Here is a 21,422-nt window from a genome sequence, read left to right on the forward strand (position 1 = left end):
ATTCTCAAGGCAAGAATACTGGAGTGGGTTGCCATTCCTGTCTCCAGGGGATCTTCCTGACCCAGGGGTCAAACTCTGGTCTCCTGCATTGCTGATGGATTCTTTATCGTCTGAGCCACCAGGGACGCCCTTACTGTCCTTAGCTCATGGCTTAGATGCTGAGATTGTGAGTCCAAGATGGTAGCTGGAACTTCAACCATTATAATCAAGTTCCAGGCAGGAATCTGGAAGTGGGAGGGAAGGGCAAGAAAGGGCATGCCCAGTTAGTTGTTGCCCCTTTTAGGAAGCCTTTCTTGGAATTTCATGGACTTACATCTTATTCATCATGGCTAAGTTCCATGGTCAAACCTAGATGCAAGAAAAAAATTTTTCAAAGCCAGGACGATTGCAATTTAAATATAACTCGGGGGGTCCTGTGTTATTAAGGCTGATGAGAGTGGGGGTGGTGTTTGCGGGTGATCACTGCGATACAGTGATGTAGACTGGCGTGACAGGGAGACCGGTAAGAGGAGGGGTTGGTATTTTGGGCGAGAGAAGTTGACATTCTGAATTAAGGCAACAACATGGGAATGGAAAGGAGGGTCTGAAATGAGATTTGACAAACGGTGCAACGGGGCTCTTAACAGCTCGTCTTCTCGCTGTGTTGCTCCAGGAGACACTTTGCCTATTGGTTTAATTTCACTTAGTAGAGAGGCTTTTCACTGAACTCAAGGTCATTGCGAGTTGATCTCCCTGGTAAATGCTGGAATAAACGAAGACTAGTTTGCGTTTCTAAATACATGCAGGAGGAGTACTCTCTTCAAAAATGTTTTTCCAAACATACTTATTTCCTCTCAAAGCTCTATTTCCCAAGACAGATGAATATAGAGGACAATGATTAATAAGTACAAACATAATTTTTGTAAAAAAGTATAGTCATTCTTTGCGTATAGATACTCAAGATATACATAAGGTTTAATGTCAGAAAATAACACTCAGGAGCGCTTTATCTCCATGCTGCAAACAATTTGCATTTCCTTTAGGTAGTCCCCAAATTTTTGAAATCTTGCATTTTTTTCCCTTTCCCCATATGATACTTATAAAAAGATGACTTGAGGTATTTTGAGCACACCGACTTTATTTTAAGGAAACTGGGATGCTAGAAAAATACATACATCTAGACATTTAACCATAAACACCAGGAAAAATACTTTCAGATTTCTAGAATACTTTGTTCTTCTGGATACACAGTTGAAGTAAAAACACGTCTTTTTTAATAGGCCCTTATTAAAAGTGAGATTAATTGCTAAGATTATGTAAGATTAATTTTCCTAAGTAAAAAATAAGGGAGCATTTCTTATTGAATATGCACTCACGTTGCTGTACCCTTGAGTTCTTGCTAAGGTTCTTGGTGGGTAGGATTTAGGCAGGCTCCTCCTTCAAATCGGAGATGGCAATGGCACCCCACTCCAGTACTCTTTCCTGGAAAATCCCATGGACAGAGGAGCCTGGTAGGCTGCAGGCCATGGGGTCACTAAGGGTCAGACACGACTGAGCGACTTCACTTTCACTTTTCACTTTCAGGCATTGGAGAAGGAAATGGCAACCCACTCCAGTGTTCTTGACTGGAGCATCCCAGGGATGGGGGAGCCTGGTGGGCTGCCGCCTATGGGGTCGCACAGAGTCGGATATGACTGAAGCGACTTAGCAGCAGCAGCAGCAGCATTCTCAGATGTGCCATAACTATTCTTTCTATTCTGTCCTAGTTTTGGAGCTGCGTTTTAGAATAAAGCTGGTCTGCTTACCTCTGCCAGGGGAGTGGGCTGCTGCACTAAAAGGGGAGTGAGCGTTTCTTGGGTTAAAGAAAAAAAAAAGAAAAAAAAAGCTAAAGAGTTTCTGGTGAAGCTCAAGGGATGTGATTAGGAGCTGACGGCTCCCTGAGCACTCCTTTCTCGGTGATTCAGTCACTTGCAATTGTAATTGTGAGTCTTCCAGATATTTAAAATTGGTGAACAAAAAACAGCACCAGGCAATTTAGTGATGTACAAAACTGCCTATCTTTTTCTCAATATTTGGCCATTTTAAGAAAAAAAAAAAAAAAAAAAACCTGATGGGGTTGATCAGATGATCTAGTCGTTTTTTCAATTTCTCAACGGATCTAAAAGAAGGAAAACGGGGTAAAAAGAGAACGCTTGTGGTTGGTGACGGTAATGTGTTCCTGGTTCATCAGTAGGAAAATCCAGTTATGATGGAAACGTCTAGAACCACAATTTCTATGCTGAGGTTTTTCATGATATGGATACAATCTCATTGCATTGCAAGGATCACAGACAGCAAGGTTTCCTGCTAAGGTCACTTAATGACCCACAGCAGCACGGCAGTCTCCTCTGGGTGATGTTCTCTGCAACCCTCTCCCGGCTCCTTTCAGCTGAGGCGGCAGTTTAACCACGAGGCTGAAATTCAAACACAAGGGAGGGAGGTAAAGACAAGACAAAATCAGTTATTTGTTTCAGAGATATAAGAGACCCCTCACATTACCACCCAGGTGAATCAGGAAATGGATGGCGTTTTTCAAATCACATGAATCAGCGCCCCAGAATTCATCATTTTCACCAAATGTTTGGTTGGTTTTTTCATTCTTTTATATTATCTGTATGGCTCACCTAATACAGTGTAGGGAGAGCTCTGATTTTATGTTTAAAAGAAGATAACTAAACCCTTTTGTTTTGAAATGATTCCGTCTAATTTTGACTGTGATGAGAAGCAGCTTAATGTCACATGGGCTTCAGCTCAGACTTATCAAAGAAAAAAAGAACTCAGAAATTGTATTTGGGAAAAGAACACACCCGTGGATTCTTTTAAATGAGTTTTGTTGCAGAGAGCCTACCTCTGTGCAGGGCCGCGGGTGAATATTTCACTTGTACCAGTTTCTTTTTCTGTTAATGTTTACAAAGGATGTATGTGCAGGAGGTTTGTTTAAGCTCCTGACAAGACTATAGCTCAGAAAAGTTCAGGAACTTTCTCCAGGTTGCAAGGTCAATCATGACTTCAGTTTAGTTCCATGTAGCTTTAAAGGTGCATCCTAAATTATTTGGTTTCTCCCATTCCTCATTTTTATTATTCATTTATTTATAATTCATTATCACTAAAAATACATATTTTAACAACGCTTTGGTGTAGTCTGTACAGAAGTGAAGTCGCTCAGTCGTGTCCGACTCTTTGCAACCCCATGGACTGTAGCCTACCAGGCTCCTCCGTCCATGGGATTTTCCAGGCAAGAGTACTGGAGTGGGTTGCCATTTCCTTCTCCAGGAGATCTTCCCCACCCAGGGATCGAACCTGGGTCTCTCGCATTGTAGACAGACGCTTTACCATCTGAGCCACCAGGGAACATTGGTGTAGTCTGTAAGTACCTGTCAAATTGACACCTCCCCCCTTCCCCGGCCCCTGACACACACACACACACACATATCCACTGGCTTCCTTAGTTGCTCAGTTGGTAAAGAATCCGCCTGCAATGCAGGAGACCCAGGATCAATCCCTAGATCAGGCAGATCCCCTGGAGAAGGGAATGGTTACCCCCCCTCAGTATTCTTGCCTGGAGAATCCCATGGATAGCCTGGTGGGCTACAGTCCATGGGGTCTCAAAGAGTTGGAAATGACCGAGTGACTAACACTTTCACTCCTTCCACAGACACATAAAGTTACATAATTGATCCAGTTAAATGTTGTCAGCCCTCTTTGGGTGATACTTCCTTCTCCCCGCTGAGCCCTCTATATGCTGAGACTTTTTTTTTTTAATGCCTTTAACTGTACTGTTGAGGGGCAAAGGACGAGGAATAGTTAAACACGCTGGATTCTAGTTTGTCTCCCTTTGCCCAGGCAGCTAAAGGATCCAAGGTCCACACAGCCACCCTTGGATGGTGTCAGGTGTGAGTCTGGGTTCTCCTTCCCCCTCCCTCCTCCCAGGAGCAGAGCAGCCTGGCTAGACCTTGGCCAGCCTCCGCCCTCCCCAGGAAGCACTCCTAGGTCTCCCTGCCACGTTGGCAAGAGAATCGGAATGTCGGGAATGGAGCTGGTGCCCCACATGCCCAGCACAGAAGGAGACCTGTTAAGCTTTTCCTGAAGGCCCCAGGAGTCCAGCGGCTGCCAGGCACCTGGCTGAGTGCCCCCAGCATAACCCGGGGAAGAAAGCATCTCAGAGGCCCGCCCAGCTACTGATATTTCCTCCGGACATTTTAAGGAAATCCGAGTGAGGCCCTGAGTAGTACCTCCAACCGTTCCATGACCAGCCCTACAGAGAGACTGGAGATTTGAGGGTTGGCTGGGCTTCCACGGAAACCCGCGGGATTACTTTCATTTAATTCTTTTAGTAAACAAAAAAATATTTCTAGAAAATAAAGATAAATCAATGTCAGTTTGCTTTTCTATTGTCATTCTCCTAGATCTACGTGGCTACCGAGGGAGCCGTGACACTTCCAGCCAGCGATGGGTTCTTTGTCTTTATAGATGAACGCAGGGGCACAGTTCTGGGCACACGGGGCCACCTGGCCATTGTCACTGCAGGACAAGGGCCGCAGTGGGGCGTTCATGAATTTCCTCACGCCAGGGAACCTTGAAAGCCACGCTCTGAAGCCGAGTTGGAGAGAAAAGGGCCTAGAGAGACTGTCCCCCACCCCCATCCAGCAAGGTCAGGCGCAGCCCTTCAGCGTTCCCTCCCAAAGTTTTGCAACCAAGTACCAACACACTTTTTTTTTTTCCCAACAAATTCCAGTCTTGAAAGGTACTCTGCTTTTCAACTACTAATCTTTTTCGCCTGAGTACTCGCTCAAAAAGGCGAAAGAACCGGCCGAAGTGCAACAAGTAACATTTAGCCCCATAACTGGACAAGACGACTGTCCATCTGGGACATTATCCTCTCTAAATACGCAGCCTGGCCACTCGGGGATCCCCTGACCTGCCTCCTCGGTTCGCCGGATTTGTTCGCTTCTCTAATTCAACACTGCAGAAATTGACCCGATCTAATCGGGGAGGCGCACTCCCCCCTCCCCCAACTCGCTCCTCCAAGAACCCGCAGCAACTTCCCTTGGTCTTTTACGGAGTTTCCAGCGCTGAGCACACAAGAGGATGTCGAATCAAAACCACACACTCGGAGTCCAGAGGACCCCCGCGGCCCCTGCCCACCCCCACTCCCCATCCCACGGCCGGATTAGCCGGGGGGTGGGGGGCGCGCACGTACCTGGAGCTGAGGTCGCTGGAGTGGACGCGCCACGTCCCGGGGCTCTGCCCGCGCCGCCTGCGGCCCTTTATACCCGCCCCCCACCCCAGTCCCCAGCAGCCACGTCGGAGCCGCGGGACAGCGGGCTGGGAGCGACCGAAAGTTGCGAGGCGCGGGAGGGGGGCTCCCTGAAAGTCAACGCTCGGGCGCGCTCGCCCTGGGCGGGCAGGAGTGGGGGCCCCCGCGGAGTCCAGGGGGGCGCCCCGGGAGCAGAGGAGGGGGTCCAGTCTCGGGAAGGGGCGGTGTCGGGGGAGGGGCCCGGGAGATCAGGCGCCGGGTGGGTCGCTCAGGTTTCACCGGGGCCAGGAGGGGCAGGAGGAGGGGCGGCGGAGGGCGGGGCCTGGGCGGGACTAACACTGCGTAGGCGGGGCCGGGGCGGGGTTAGGGGCAGGGCTAACCGGGACGGGGCGGACCCAGGGGCGGGCCCAGGGGGCTGGGGCGGGGCGAAGGGGCCCCGCGCTCCCCGCCCGGGCTCCCAGCACCGCTCTACTCGCCGGGAAGGCAGCGCCGGCGGCGGCTGCTCTCCCTGCGCTGGCTCCCGCGCTCTGTGCTCCCGCTGCGGGTGGGCTCCGCAGCCCCCTGCTGTCCGCGGCCCCGGGCCCGGCGGCGGCCCCCCACCACCCTCCACCCCCTTTAGGCGGGGGTCGCCCCAGTCCTTGTGGCTCATCCCAGGGGCTCCCCTCTCCCCACTCCACCCGGCGACTTCCCTGCGGAGCTGACTGGAGCACCCAACTTTGCCTCCTCGCCCGTCGCCCCCGCTGGGCGCGAACCTGCTCACCTCCCGTCCGGCCGTGCGCCCAGGGACGGTGTGCCTGGTGCTCGAGCCGGCGCACCCCCTACTCCAGCCCGGAGCGCAGCGAGTTGGGGGTAACTCTAGGGAAGTGGCGGGGGGCGGCGGCGGCTGCAGCCTGGACTTCCCTCGCGGGCGCTGAGGAAAACCCTCGGAGCCGCTCTTGACCCCCTGGGCACCGGATGACTGGCACGGGGAGCGCGCCTCGCACCTGGTGAGCGACACCCCCCCAACCCCACACCCCGCCCAGTCCCCGCGTGGTCGTAGCTGCAGCCGCGAGCGAGGCGCGTTGGGGGGCAGGACTCGGGGGCGGCAGTTGTCGGCGCGTGGGTCGTGTGGATCTCGGGAGGGTCGCTCTGCAGGCGCGGGGGACACAGTCCCGGGGTTGCACTTGCGGGATCCGGACTACCCAATGCGGGGGGGGGGGCACCCACATTTGAGCAGGTTCGCGGGCTGGAAGTTTGTGTCTCCGCCTTTGCCAAGGTCTGAGGGAAAGAGGGGGAGCGACCCGGTGGGCCCCCAGGTTGGGGGAGAGAGGGCACCCCTCCTAACGCCTCCTTAAGGTGCGCAGCGGAGATCGCTGCACGCACCGGGCGCCTGGCCGGGCTCTAGCCGTAGGGAGCTGAGGGCAGGGTCCCAGTGGCCGTCACTTCGCAGTACCTGCCTGGGGCAAGGTTTTCTGGTCTAGTGACTGGGGCTCTGCGGCGCCCGCGAGAAACCTGGAGGCGGTGGGACCCGGGCTCAACTCCTCCGAGCGCTGTCGATAAGCAGGGAGGGAGACCGAGGCTGGCAGCCGCCCCGGTAGCCGCGGCCGGGGAGGTGTAGAGGGCCTGAGAGCTGCCGGCCCGGTGGGCTGGCTGCAGCCAGGCCAGCCCCTTTCCGCGGGCATCTCTCCCGCCTCCCCACCACTTCGCATCCCGCCTGGCTCAGGATTTCGGGCTTGGAAGGCGAATCCGGGCGCCAGAAGGAGGATGCGCGGAGGAGCCGCGACTGAGGAGGGGTCTCCCGGGATCTCTCGCCGCCGCGGCGCCCGGTGCCAGGCCTAGAGCGGTCAGATCCCGGCTTCCGGGGCTTTGGCGGGAAGCGCGTTCACCTCCTCGCCCTCCCCTCGCTTTGTACCTGGATGCGGCTGGCTGTTGAGAGTTGGGGTTGAACTTTTCCTGCACTTGCGGCGTCCCGGGGACCCCCGGTAGGGGGCGCCGAGAGCGAGCGCTGGAAGAGGGCCTGAGGATGCTGGCTGGCTAGGGAGGCTTCCTGTGTGCCCGGTGCGTGGGTGGGGGTCCTGGTGAGCAAAGCGCAGGATCAGGCGTATCTTGCCATCATTTCCTAGAGGCGGAGAGTGGCTGATCTGTCGACCAGAGAGAGCCGTCAGCCTTGTTAGAGGGGACAGGAAAGGTGGCCAGCAAACTCAGGTCCTTTAAATAGAAAGACTCCTTCCAGAGACAAACGCATCCCTGTAAATTCTTCCTGTTTGCGCGTCTGCCTTCCTCTCCCCGTGACCTTTGTATTTTCCCAGAAAGAAATAGGAATCGGGTGAAAAGAATGTGATTTATGTTTAATATTGACATGAAGTTCTCCTCCAGGAGCAGATTAGTGAAAACGCCAGGAGTTACAAATGATTGTTGCATCATTTTTTTTTTTTTAATTAAGGTTTATGTTGAATCTTGTTTTTAAGAAAAGCAATTGTATGCCACAATCAGCTTATCCGGAAGAGCCCTGTCATGATGGCCAAGTCTGCAATCAAAAGATATGTTATTAATTACAGAGTCAGTCTTTCCTAAGGAGACCCAGAAAGACAAAAACAGACTTTACCAGGGAAGGTTTTAACACCAATTAGGATTGCTAAATTAATTGCTGGTTAATGCCACTTCCATTATTGAAGAGAGGGCAGAGTTTATCCTGCACTATTTTGAGTGACCAGTTCACACTTTCAGTTCAAGCAGATAATAGCTTAACTTGTGTACCATTTAAATAACTTTTCCTTTATGTCTGTGTTTACCCCAGAGGAAACAGGGATTTTTTACCCCCCCAAATTTTTTTCCTTGTTTGTCTTAAATGAAAATAGTGGCCTGAAGCAACGTGGGCCACTTGAAACAGATTTCTTTTTCCTTAAGTTTCTTTCTTGCGGAAACTTTGCCATGATATAGCAGCTCATCCATGGTGCTACACTGGTCATGGTAATTCTCTGCTTACTCATGGAACCCTTGGGGTGATGAGCTGGTACCCGCTTTTACATACTTTGCTTAACAGGGAGAAGATGGATGATGCTAATCATTTTATGTCTTTTACAAATTGCACTAATTTAATCGGTTGTTTTAATGGCAAGCAGCTGTGAGATTCCTGCTGGGAGCAAAGCCTTTGGTCTCCTGGGTGGTAAAGCTTGTTTTTGTCCAAAAGAAGTTTTGGGGATGTTTAAAACTTGATAAAAATAAACCTGTGCTCTTCACTCCTGGTCTCCTTTTAAAATGATTGTTCTCCCTGTCTGGTTAGGATGGAACGGAGAAATGTATAGTGAGTGTAGTGGCTGTTAAAAGATATTGGCCAGTGGGGCATGATGAATATTTGCATATTCCCATAAACTTTTGCTTAAGTTTTAGAGTTTGTAGACCTTCCGAATCCCCAGCCACAGCTTTGCAGCAAGAAATCTTGTTCACATTAGACTCTTGATGGGAAATGATAAAACCAATGGGCTTTTCTATGCGTTGTATGCTAATTACTCAGAAGAAGAGATGCCAGTTCCTTGGGACTCTGTCCTTTGCTCCTGATACTGGAGAGAACTGCTTAGCAGAACCATTACATAGTTTTTATTAACTTGGTGATTATTTTTAATGATTCCAAATGTCTGTTTTTGTTGTTATAAAGTCACTGAAATGGAGGCGTTCCTTCTGATACACAGACCGGAAAGTGGGGGAGGGGAAATTCCCCTCCTTCATTAAATGTCCAGCAGAGGTCTAAAGGCATCCCATTATATAAACAAGTAATCAACAACTCCAGAGTTAACTCAGGTTAGAAGAGGTTTGGATCACAAATCCTGCAGTTTGTGAGACAGAACAGGTTAATTAGTTTATACTATGTCAGAATCAAGGAATCCATTTTTGGAGTATTCTGTGTACAAGTGTTTGAGCAAAGTTCCACATCCTGCAATAAATCCTCCATAATTCTTGATTCTAAAATTATACTATATTTATGTTTTAAAATGCTTCTGAACTTGTTTCTATAGTTACACAGACAAGTTGCTTAGGGTATAATTATAACATCAAGGTGACACATTTTTATGTTTAGAGTGAAATAATTTTTAAAAGGTAAGTTACGGTGTCTAACAAATTTGAGTTACACCCAAGTGCAAAGCGTGTGTGTGGAACCTTGTCCATTTCTGCCCACACACATCTTTGTACATTTATACAGAGAAAGTCAACTATTTTCTTGAGTCTTAAGATTAGAACAAGTAAGCACTTTAAAGTTGTTTATACTTGTCTTTGTGTACTGTTGTTAACATAGACATTTTCACATATGTCCCTGGCAGCCTTTTAAAATTGAGATGCATAAGTTTTGTTGAAAATTGCTGGTTTTTATCACTCCATTTGCTGCCTTGTAGAAATGATCAGTCGTAGATAGGGGGCAATCTGCGGTTTCTGGAGAAGGCGATGGCAACCCACTCCAGTACTTTTGCCTGGAGAGTCCCATGGATGGAGGAGCCTGGTGGGCTGCAGTCCATGGGGTGGCGAAGAGTCGGACACGACTGATGCGACTTAGCAGCAGCAGCAGCAGCTGCAGTTTCTAATTCCTGCACATATTGGTAGCATCTTTAAGATTAAATTCAGCAGGTGAAGAGTGGCTAGTTCATTGGGAAGCAGTTTGAAGAAGCAGCTTTTGGTGTGCTTGATAAAGATGTCACTGACTTCTGTGATGAATTTATCAGGTACTGGTTATCTAGATTACACAGAATCAATTTCTAACAGCAAGAAAAGAGGAGAAAAATTAAAGCAAGCTGGAATATACATAGACAAACTTGTTTTGATTCAGAATTTATACCAAACAGAACAAAGCAAATGAAAACTTGATCCAAGAGAAGGTCCAGTATAACAATTAAGTTATCATTATGTACTGGTATTGACATAATTAATCTTTTTCATCTAAAGGTTCTAGATCTAGGGAAACTTGGCTCTGAATTTCACAGAGTATTCTGAAGCAACTTCAAAGACAAGCTATAGTTCCCTAGGGCATGACATTTAAAATAGGATTAACCTGATGGTGGGCTCAAGGAAACAGAAAATTTTCTCAAAGGAATTGCTGTTGTCTTTTTCTTTACCTTCTTTTATGGTCCAGGATTAATGGCTGTTTGACAAGAGCGAACTTGAGCACTTCACTTCTCTTTCCTAAGTTTTAAAATGTATTAGTGTGGTACTGTTGCATTTGGAAAAAATTAAATCATTCCATTCTTTACTCCTTTTTTCCCTACATACACTCGAATTGGTTTCCTGATTAATATTGAAGAACACTAAATTTTTAAAAGAGAATAAATTTTTAGAGGGTAATTTCTTTGCTTTCTGGAAGGCCATGAACTCACTAATCTTTATCTTCCCATCTGTCATTCATTACTTGTCACCATCTCTCTGAGAAATCGGCTACCCTAGGGTTCATATAGAATGATGAGGAGGTACATATTGGAACAATTTTATTTTATGTTGCATTTTTATGTCCATTTGAGAGTAGATCACATTACTGCAATAGGTAATTCAATTACAGATATGTATGATAAATAACCAGGAGATGGATGTTATCAGAAAGCAATTCTCCTGGAGAAAATAATACTGTATTTGCTGAGATGTGAAATTAAGTAAGTTCTAGGCAAGTGACAATCAGGATTGAGCATGGCCAAATTGTTCACAGGAAAAAGAGCCTCTTTCAATCAGTTCAAATTCACCCAACATTTGGCAATGATATATGGTATGCCTATGCAAAGAAAAAGCATAGAGAAAAAAAGCAATAAGAAAAATTCTGCTAAGCTGTGTCCTGTGAATTGTCTGCAGAAACAAGATGGTTAGTGCCTGGCTGTTAACTTCCCAGAACAGATGCGTTCCTCACAAACTGACCCCCAATACAATTCCTTACAAAGAGCTTCCCCTTCTGTAAAGAAAACTGGAGATGTGACGTGTCTCGGGGAGCTGAACTCAGTTAGCCACCAAGGATGCAGCTGCCCGCTGCCAGGACTTTGCAGGGACTTGGTGCCAAGCGAGTGCCCCAGATGGAGGCCAGGAACATTTATGGCTGGACATGCTGCAGCCAAATGGGCTTTAACATCACAACTGGCTGCTGTGATCTCCTTTTGCAATTACAGGGCCCAGATTTAGATCTGCTGTAAAACTTTACTGATTGTAAAGCTGAGAACATTGTTTGTAACTGGTGCAGCATAAAGCAAAAATAATCCCTTGGGATGCTAACCTCCCTTTGTTCAACGGACGTTGCCATGAAGCCATCGTTCATGCCAGTTGATGTGCAAGTCGGAACGGGAGGAGAAGTTGCTTCTGAGACACCCATCAAGTCAGTTCCTCGGTGTGTGCTAGCTGTGAACTTGACTTTGGGAGACTTAGTTCTGGGAAAGCTGGGAGGAATAGTTACCAGGAGCCTGGGCTCTGATAAGACTGCTTGCCTAACTGGGCAGGGCACTTGGGATGGCAGCAGAGAGGTCCCCAGGGGACAGTCCGTCTGCGGGGCTGGAGTGATGTTGGCAATAGTGGCTGGTTTCCAGGCCATCTGGTGAGGAGTGGTGAGGGCAGGCCCCAAGTTTGGGCCTGGAGGACAGGTCGAGGGGACAGTCTTGATGCAATGAGAGAAGCAAGCCAGCCAGACTGGCTGCCCGCCAGGTGTGGGTACCATGCTGGCAGGTGGCTGATGCTAACGTGCAGGAAGAGCCAGGATCCTGGACCCTGCAGTGGGCTGGAATCCGTTCCTGGTCTGGGGGATGAGTGCCTGAGCTTGGGGAATCGAGCATCCTGTGTGATCCCGGCCCCTTGACGTGACTCAGTCCCACCACTGTCTCCTCCTCCTGACCCCAGCCCCTTTGGACTCTGCGAGTTCTCTTCCTTCTGCTCAGAAGGCTTTTCCCCCAACTTGCCTGGCCAGCTCATGGCTTCCAGATCTGGCCTCTCGGGGGGCTTTCACTCAAGTGTCCCGTCTTCAGAAAGGCATCTCCGCATTACACTAGCTAGGACACCATCCCCTCCCTCTTTCCTCTCTTCCTCAGCCTCCTCTTTTTCTCTTCGTAGCATTTTGCTCCAACTCAACATACTATATTGGTTTAAAGTCTTTAACCAACAGAGAATGGAAGCTTAGGAGCCGGACGATACTGCCCCTAGTGAATCTGTGTTTAGAAGAGCGCCTGGCACACGGGCTGCCCTGGGTTCAGGTATGTGGTGAGTGAATGAATGGGAAAATGCCTTTATGTGGTATATAAATAGTACAGTCTGCGATACAGTGTCCTGGATAAAAGCTATGGCTTAAAACTTTGGGGGCCAACCATGGAAGCTAAAAACTATTTAGGTGGAGAAAAGTGTTTCAGATACTCCCAAACTCATTTATTAACATTGTCTTGAAATACAGATGTCTTTTTGAGCTAAGGACCGTGAGCTTCATATTTCATATACAGGGCTGTTTGCCCAGTTATAAATGCTTGTAAATGGATCTGTGACCTTGCTGGACTGGGATATTAGCATAAAACACTTTGTGTGTATTCCAATAGTTTATGTATATTAAAACATAAAAAAAGTGAAATTCAAGGGTGTTGTTTATTTACTGAGAACAGCGGCCCTTCCCTCTGCCACCCACAGGCACAAAAATTCCAGGGACTGTATTGTATCCTCATGACATTTTCACACATTACAGAGACTTTTTGAAATTCCAGAAGAAGTTTAGAACTGTGGAAGCCTTTCTTCTTGTATTGCTGAGATGAGGCCCATGAGCCCTGTCGCTTAGTTGGATTTATAGATTTAATAAGCTGAAACAGATGAGTGGATAAACAAGAGTGTGGTCCAGCCATACAATGGGCTACTATTTGGCAATCGAATGAATGAACTCTTGATACGGGGTACACTGAGTGTGAACTTTAAAACATTATGCTTTGTGAAAGAAGCCAGTCCCACAACTGCGTGTTGTATGATTCCTTTTATGTGAAATGTCTAGAACAGGTAAACCTGTGAAGACCGAAAGCAGATTTGAAGTTATCTGGGATTGGGGCTGGGGATTGGAAGAAACTGCTGATGGGCAGCTGGGGCTTTTCAGGGAGATGGAAATATTCTAAAACTGGATAATGGGGACAGGCACACAACATGTGCATTTACTAAAAATCATCAAATTGTACACAAATGGTATGTAATCTATGCCTCAGTGAAGTTGTGTAGTTCCAACTTAGAGCACCGAAGAAATCCAAAACCTCAAAATGCAAGTGGTGTGTAAGATAGTGACAATAATTGATAATATTCTGAATGGTTACAAAGTACCAGGCATTATTAAACATTTTACCCACTTAAAAGAAAAAAGAGCTCTGGGGTGTACTCTCTAAAGAGTTCTTTGAACCACCCATGGCCTAAACAAATCCTGGTGTGTTTCCTGGAAACTGTGTCTGTGTTTCTAGGATTTTCACAAAGCCCAGCGCTGAGGCCACCGGATGCTGGGTGAGCAGCATCTCTTTGATCCCCAGGCACTTCCTGGGAAGTGTATCAGACCTGTGATCTCTGTCCTGAAAATTAGCAAACCTGGGTTGTTTCCAGATGAGACCCGGAACCAAATCAAATCAATTAAACTCATCTGACCCCCGGACTGCTCTGTGTTTGCTGCACACCAGTATCCAGTCGTCTATTAAGGATACTTCTCTTTTGCCAGTTTAAAAAATTTTTTTTGGTGTTATTTATTATTGTTATTATTTTTTTTGGCTGCACTGGATCTTCATTGTAGTGCACAGGCTTCTCATTGAGGTGGCTTCTTTTGTTGGGGTGCACAGGCTCTAGGCACGTGGGCTTCAGTTCAATTCAGTCGCTCAGTCGTGTCTGACTCTTTGCCACCCTATGGACTGCAGCACGCCAGGCCTCCCTGTCCATCACCATCTCCCGGAGTCTACCCAAACTCATGTCCATTGAGTCGGTGATGCCATCCAACTATCTCATCCTCTGTCATCCCCCTTCTCCTCCTGCCTTCAATCTTTCCCAGCATCAGGGTCTTTTCCAATGAGTCAGTGCTTCACATTAGGTGGCCAAAGTATTGGCCACAATCACAGGAAACTAATGAAACTGATCAGGTGGACCACGGCCTTGTCTAACTCAATGAAACTATGAGCCATGCTGGGTAGGACCACCTAAGACAGATGGGTCATGGTGGAGAGTTCTGACAAAATGTGGTCCACTGAAAATGGCAAACCACTTCAGTATTCTTGCCTTGAGAACCCCATGAACAGTATGAAAAGGGCTTCAGTAGCTGTAATTCATGGGCTCTAGAGCATGGGCTCAGTATTTGGGGCTCATGGGCTTAGCTGCTCCGTGACATGTGGAATCCTCCCGGACCGGAGATCCAACCCGTGTCCCCTGCATTGGCAGATGGATTCCTTTCCACAGTGCGACCAGGGAAATCCTCTTCTGCTAGTTTTATTGGTACATGGGCATCGCTCTGGGTGGGGTGGGGGGGGTGGAGAATCTTGGAAAATACACCATCTCCTGGTCTCATTAGAGCTGCAGGGTCTGGAACTCCAGAGCGTGGCTCTGCTCACCAAAGAACACTGCTTTCCTGGGATGGGGCGAAGTGTGTGGTACCTGCTTCTGTATCCTTGTTCACCTAGCAGAGCCTCTGCTTCCACTGGTGAGGTTACTTCTAACAGCCAGAGCTGGTGGTAGGATGCAGGGTTTTGAATGCCCAGAGCCCAAACAGTTAAATTGGAGAGGGCCCTTTCTCCCCATTAGAGAATCGTTTCTGGCTCTTTCCCTTCTGCTTTGACATATTCTGCAGTTAAAGCACAAGCTGAGATTAGGTTATGGGCAGAGGTACACATGAATTGCCTGTAATTTCCTTGCTCTTCAACTATTGCCCCTGGATGGGAGTGTTTTTCCTCTTTTCTCTTGTTTATGGCAACTTCCATCTGTTTAGTGCCTGAGAATCCTCTCTGCCTCCTGCTTTGGGGCTTGCTTGGCTCTCTCTTGGGCATCTTACCCTCCGCACACCAGTTGGTTTCCACATGGTGACTTTCCATGGGAGTGTTTACTTTGGCAAAGACAGTCCCAGCTCCAGATACACTGGGCATGAGATGGCCAGCTTTCAGAGCCTCTCATATGCCTCTTTCCATTAGTGGTGAAGTATTGCTCTCCAGTCCTGGGATGGTTCGGGCAAGCATTTGTAAAGAGCGTCTAATTTCTTCAGCCCTTGTAGTGGTCATATGCAAAAATTGAGATGGACAAGAGTTTAAAATTCTAGGGCAATAGTTTTATTGACCTCTTACCAGTGTAATTTCTGACTGGCTCATTCTGAGTTTGCCTCCTCCCAAACTGGCAGCCTAACCTACACACAAATTAAGAGTAAAATTTATAAAATGACCATGTTTTTCTGTTACCAACCCTAAATTATTACTCACTCTTGGTGAGTAGTAAGGAGTTCTTTATGAGATTGCATTAATATTTCCTTCTGCTTATTAGGTGGCAAAGAGTTGGTGACATTTATATTTTGATGTCACTTTTGATGGCTTTAATTGGTCAATAAGGTACTGTTTAGGTGGGTACTTTTGGTAGTTGTTTTCTTTCATTTGCAATGAGCTAATGTTCTCCATATTTTAAGGGTAACTAGCTAAGCATTCAGTTAAAGAGATTGACTGGTTACATGATGAGAGAAATTTCCATGTTGCCAGGACAGAGACTTAGTTTTGAAACCCAAGGAATAAGAAAACGATGCTATTTTTCTCTTGTTTTAAGACCTCCGTTTAGAATCACTGTTGATTTGTATTGGATCTGAGAGCTGGAGTTGATCGTAATTAAAGGAAGATGTAGTGTTACATACAGAATTCTGTGAAGACATTGCCCTAAGTGGGAAAAATGTATTAGACCATTAGTTTCGATGATTTTTTTACTTTTTCCTAACCATTTATTTTTCTGAAAAGCATCCAGATGCTAAGATCAAACACTGATTTCGGACAGTCTAGCGTGTATTGGATCCTACCTTTATTGGGTGGTTGGATCACATGGAAGAGCCTGGAATGTTCACTTCACAGCCTGGAACATTACTATTGCAATCCCTTATATCTCCTGACACCTCCTCCTGCTGTCCTTGTTCTGAAGCTTAAACTTGAAGGGTCTTTGACAATGTGTCAGGGAAAGAAATCTTTAATGTTTGAGCTAGAAATTAAAGTCAGGCATTTTACTTCTTAAGTTTAATATTTCTGGGATGTAAGTAGAGAAGAAAGATCATGTTTGACAGAGCTGAGGTCCAGCCTGCAGAAGTAGAAACTTTGCCTGAGGTAAGGTGACCAGATGTCCCATGTGGAAAGGCGATTGCTGGACTGGGGTTTCTTGTTCTTTCTGATGAAAGAAAGAACTGCTGCTCCTCCAGAATCCTCTGATGATCTTTTTTTTCCACACCTCCCCCGCCCCCCCAGTCAGAGGGATTCTCCTGCGGTCTCTCCTTATCATGATCTTTCTCTGGTTAATTTCTCTGCTAATCCATTTGCCTTCTTAGTAATGCATTTCTCCTTCACACAAAGTTCTGAGCCGAGCTTGAAACTTCTGATTGGCCCTTAGTTTCTGACAAGGCCCGGCTCACTCTCTGGCCCTCTCCTCCTCTGTCTCAGCTCCTGCCCCCGTGGGAAAGGAGCTGGCCAGCCTCAGTGGCATCTTCAGTACCTGGCTGTAGGCTCTGAGCGTTCCGAGCTGCGGCTGGATGATGCAATATCAGAGGTGTCATTGATGGGCTTCCCTCATAGCTCACTCCGGCAAGAATCTGCCTGCCATGCCGGAGACCCGGGTTCGATCCCTGGGTTGGGAAGATCCCCTGGAGAAGGGAATGGCAACCCACTCCAAGTATTCTTGCCTGGAGAATCCCATGGACGGAGGAGCCTGGCGAGTTATAGTCTATAGGGTCACAAGAGTCGGACACGTTTTAGCGACTAAACCATCACCACCACCACCATCGATGGACACGCTCTTTTGCTCAGCCTTGTTCCTGGGCTGGTTCATGTTGGCTCATGAGGTCAGTCCTTCTCTAGGTCAGTTTATAAGTGTGAATATGGTGGCGATTTAGTTCCCTCCCTTCTTTAGTTTCATGTCTGATGGTGCTCTCAAGCTGGGAAAAGCAGGCATGGGCTTATTAGGTGAGAGAAGCCCTTGAGAGAAGGCCCGGGGGACTTCTCCACCCCCCAGCCTTTCCTCTTGATGGTGGAGGTTGCAAGCCTTGGAGCTATGCCTCTCAAGGTCCTGCCTCCTTTCCACACTGAACTCTTTTACTTCCTTGGCCCCTGGTCACAAAGTTGATGCCAGGAAAAGTGCAGATACGTGAACCTAGGTATTTGAGGCAACAGTCTTTCCCACTCTACCTGTCTACCCCTACTTCCTTTACAGTGCACATCTGAAACCCGCGTAAATGCCTTCTGTGAATGGAATTTGTGCAGTGGCTGGGCGGTGTGGGGGCGGTGGTGCTGGAGATGGGAGGGCCCAGGAGCCCTGCACATCCAGGCAGTGGCTTATTGGCTGTCAAGGCTTTCCAAGCCGGCTCCCAAGTCAGGCCTGGAGCCAAATTTACTTTCCGTCTATCAGCTGTGATGGAATTCCTAGGTCCTATCACCAGCTTGTGAAAAGAAATCATTCAGGAAACTGCAAGCTGGCAAGTAAGAATTGCAAAGGTTCATTCACTCGAAAGCTGATGCCTGCAAATGTTATTTAACTTGGAACAATTTCTCCAGGCCCACCTGCTGGGGTTCCATCTCCCTGAGGTTTGTGTTGGTGCAGAGGAAAGGCCATGGAGGAAGGGCTCGTGGTGGGCATCTTAGCGGACATGCCCCAGAGATGGTCCTGGCAGAAGGACTTTCTGGATGTCTCCACCTCACTCACCCCTGACCCAGGTGTTGTTCAGTAAGGTCCATTTCTTTCGAACTCCATGGAGTAAATAGCAGTGCTTGGACTGCAGCTGCTAAAACTCTAAAACCCAGTTAGGACTGTAGAGTCAGGTTTCACAGTGGTCAGACCCCCTGTCAGTTCGAATACCTTGAAGACACTTTTAAAAAGAGTGTCTGTCAGCAAATTAATTGTTTTTCGAAGGAGGCTCAAGAAAGTCAATGCTTTCAACTTGGACCTTGGCTGTGGCTGCCTGGGGAGACTGACTTGCTAACCTTGGGAGGAGTCACACACTTTACGTCTTTGATTAGGAAGAAGAGTACTTCCTAGCGTCTATAGAGTATTTAAAAAAGACTTCTGTTTCTCATATAATGAAAATAATAACAGAAGATCAAGTACTCCAGATACAATTTATTTGTATATTTGATTTATAATATTTGTTTTTCTTTTTCTAACTCACTTTGTACGACAGTTTCTAGGTCCATCCATCTCTCTACAAATGACCCGGTTTCATTTGTTTTTTAATGGCGAATATTCCATTGTATATCTGTGCCACATCTTTATCCATCTGGTGATGGACATTTAGGTTGCTTCCTTGTCCTGGCTGTTGTGAATAGTGCTGCAGTGAACGATGGGGTACATGTGTCTTTTTGAATTATGATTTTCTCAGGGCACATGCCCAGTCATGGGATTGCTGCATCACATGGCAGCTTTCTTTTCAGTTTTGTAAGGAATCTCCATACTGCTGTCCGTAGTGGCTATACCAGCCTACATTCCCATCAACAGCACAGGAGGGTTCCCTTTTCTCTACACCTTCTCCAACATTTATTGTTTGGAGACTTTTTGATATGGTCATGCTGACCAGTGTGAGGTGATACCTCATATGGGCACTGAAAAGTGAAAGTGAAATCACTCAGTCGTGTCCGACTCTTTGCAACACCATGGACGGCAGCCTACCAGCTTCCTTCATCCATGGGATTTTCCAGGCAGGAGTACTGGAGTGGGTTGCCGTTTCCTTCTCCAGGGGATCTTCCCAACCTAGGAATCAAACCTGGGTCTCCCATATTGCAGTCAGACACTTTACTGTCTGAGCTACCAGGAAAGACAATATATGCACTACCATGTGTAAAATAGATAGCTAGTGGGAAGCTTCTGAATAGCACAGGGAGCTCAGTTTGGTGTTTGGCGATGACCTAGAAGGTGGGAGGGAAGTCCAGGAGGGAGGGGATATGTGTTTACCTACAGCTGATTCACTTCATTTGTTGTATGACAGAAACTAACACAACATCGTAAAGGAATTATCCTCCTATAGAAAAGAACTATATTAGATTTATTTGTTTAGGTTTGAAGATGGGAGTAGTATGAGCTTTGGAGTGACTTTGGGAAAGAATAGGCCCAATAAATATGCTTCATTTGATCTCTGGGATCCTGAGTTCTTATCTTTCAGAAAAATCTCAGTTTTTCTTCTTGCGGTCAATGACTTTGCTCTTTTGTGTTAAGAGGGAAGAGAGTATCGTGACCTCTCAGCTAGTGAGTGGATTAGAGGGAAGACTCAGCCAGGTGCACATCTCATGTCATGCTTTTCCAGAGTTTCACCCAGATCTTTGTCCTCTACCAAAATGCTCAGCTCCGTTGGTGCCTTGGTTTGGGGTCAACGTGATAAAGGGACACAGAATGAAAAAGGTTGCCCCGTCTGCCCCTTGGAGTGGGTCCATTGGGGTTGTGCCCATAAAACAAGGCTATGAGTTCACCACCAGTGGTCTGTCCTTTAGTTAACCACTGGTGGTCATGTGTGAACTTTAATCCGACTTTGGATCTGCCACTAAGTGCCTTTCAGTGGGCTTTTAATTTTTTGTTTTTAAATGAAAAGTGTATGTTCCCAGAAGAACTGGCTTTGGGGCCCACATTTTCTGCCTGGAGGTTGTTGGAGACAGGGCTAAGTGGGAAGAATAAAAATCATGATTGGAGACTTGGCAAAAATCATTGTTGGAGGCTTGGCAAAAATCATCATTAAGAGGCCCAGACGAAGGGCACAATTAGTGCATGGCTGAGGCTGGGCACTGATGTGGGTGGCCCTCAGGGCCAAGTGCCCTTTGTGGGCCTTTAATTGCACTTTTGAGTGAACAACCAGTCTAATTAAGCCATGAAAACTAGTCAGAAGCAGGTTAGGGAAGAATGCTTGCTTGAAAGAGTATGGGAACCCTTGTGTTTATCTCTGTGACTCTTTAGGGGAGTGCGACCCTTTCTTTTTTCTTTTCTTTTTTATATTGGAGTATAGTTGATTAACAATGTGTTAGTTTCAGGTGTACAGCAAAGTAGAGTTAAACATATACATGTATCTCTTCTTTTTCAAATTCTTCTTTTCTCATTTAGGTCATTATAGAATACTGAGCAGGGTTCTCTGTGCCATAGGGCTTCCCTGGGGACTAGGATGGTGAAGAATCTGCCTGCAATGTGGGAGAGCTGGTTTCAGTCTCTGGGTGGGGAAGATCCCCTGGAGAAGAGAATGGCAATCCACTCCAGTATTCTTGCCTGGAGAATCCCATGGACAGAGGAGCCTGGTGGACTACAGTCCATGGGGTTGCAAAGAGTTGGATGTCACTGAGCAGGAGAGTTTTAAAAAGCCCCCCGTGAAGTGGACCATCAGTGCCAGCCAGATTCATTCCTGTATCTTTCCTCTATGTAGGAAGAAAATGATTTATAGCCGTATTTCTGTCAAAGAGTTAGGCATAAACTTTAAAGAATTTGTTGAAAGCAAAAGGAATTCATATAAAGACCTAACTAGAGGTACACATGAAACATAAAATATGCATGTTTGAAATGCTTGACTTTTCTGAGCAATTGGGAGGTTGTTAGCTGTTTCCTTTTCCCACTTCAACTTTCAAATGATTAATGGGATTTGTTTAATTAAATGTTCCACATTTACCTGGAGTGGAGGCCCAGGGAGTGTTCTGAAAGTAGTATCAATTGTTTTCTATTGATCTACAATATGCAGTATGGCTTGCTTATACTGAGAGAAAAGACATTCAGTTTTATATTAATAATCTTTTTCAGATTATTTAACTGTTAGTTCTAAAGTGAAAAATCTATTTAAAACATCTTATGGACCATCTGAAAAATTCCCTGTCATGAAATACTCCTTTACTGCATTCCAGAGGAAGAAGCTAGTTTTAAAAAGAGAAGCAAACTTCTGTGGCTACCACAGTAGGTGAAATGTGCCGAGGGGTAGCTGGGCTATTTTTAGTGAGTTTCAATGTATCCTGTGGTGGCTGATGTCCAGTGATCCAAAATTAGTCACGGG

The 21,422-nt window shown here is 47.0% G+C and overlaps 1 protein-coding gene, 1 long non-coding RNA gene and 1 other non-coding gene across 7 annotated transcripts in view; 1 reads left to right on the forward strand and 2 right to left on the reverse strand.

The window, feature by feature from the left end:
- Window positions 1–1,099: 1,099 nt before the first annotated feature.
- On the reverse strand, window positions 1,100–5,583 carry LOC145517986 (uncharacterized). Its single transcript, XR_014062475.1, has 2 exons — window positions 5,219–5,583; window positions 1,100–2,432 (listed from the first exon to the last, which is right to left on the reverse strand). It is a non-coding gene; the product is annotated as an uncharacterized LOC145517986 (long non-coding RNA).
- Window positions 2,524–2,593, reverse strand: LOC145519335 (small nucleolar RNA SNORD123). The gene has a single exon (XR_014063740.1). It is a non-coding gene; the product is annotated as a small nucleolar RNA SNORD123 (small nucleolar RNA).
- Window positions 5,584–5,656: 73 nt separating the features above from the next.
- SEMA5A (semaphorin 5A) overlaps window positions 5,657–21,422 on the forward strand; it is a 521,440-nt gene continuing 505,674 nt past the window's right edge. For all 5 annotated transcript variants that reach the window (XM_081521332.1, XM_081521329.1, XM_081521334.1 and 2 more), the window contains exon 1: window positions 5,657–6,261. The gene's annotated coding sequence lies outside the window, so the exon portion shown is untranslated. The remainder of the gene's footprint in view (window positions 6,262–21,422) is intronic.

Source organism: Giraffa tippelskirchi, chromosome 8, assembly GCF_054371585.1.
Source record: "Giraffa tippelskirchi isolate mGirTip1 chromosome 8, T2T-mGirTip1v1.2.pri, whole genome shotgun sequence".
Lineage (NCBI taxonomy): Eukaryota > Metazoa > Chordata > Mammalia > Artiodactyla > Giraffidae > Giraffa > Giraffa tippelskirchi.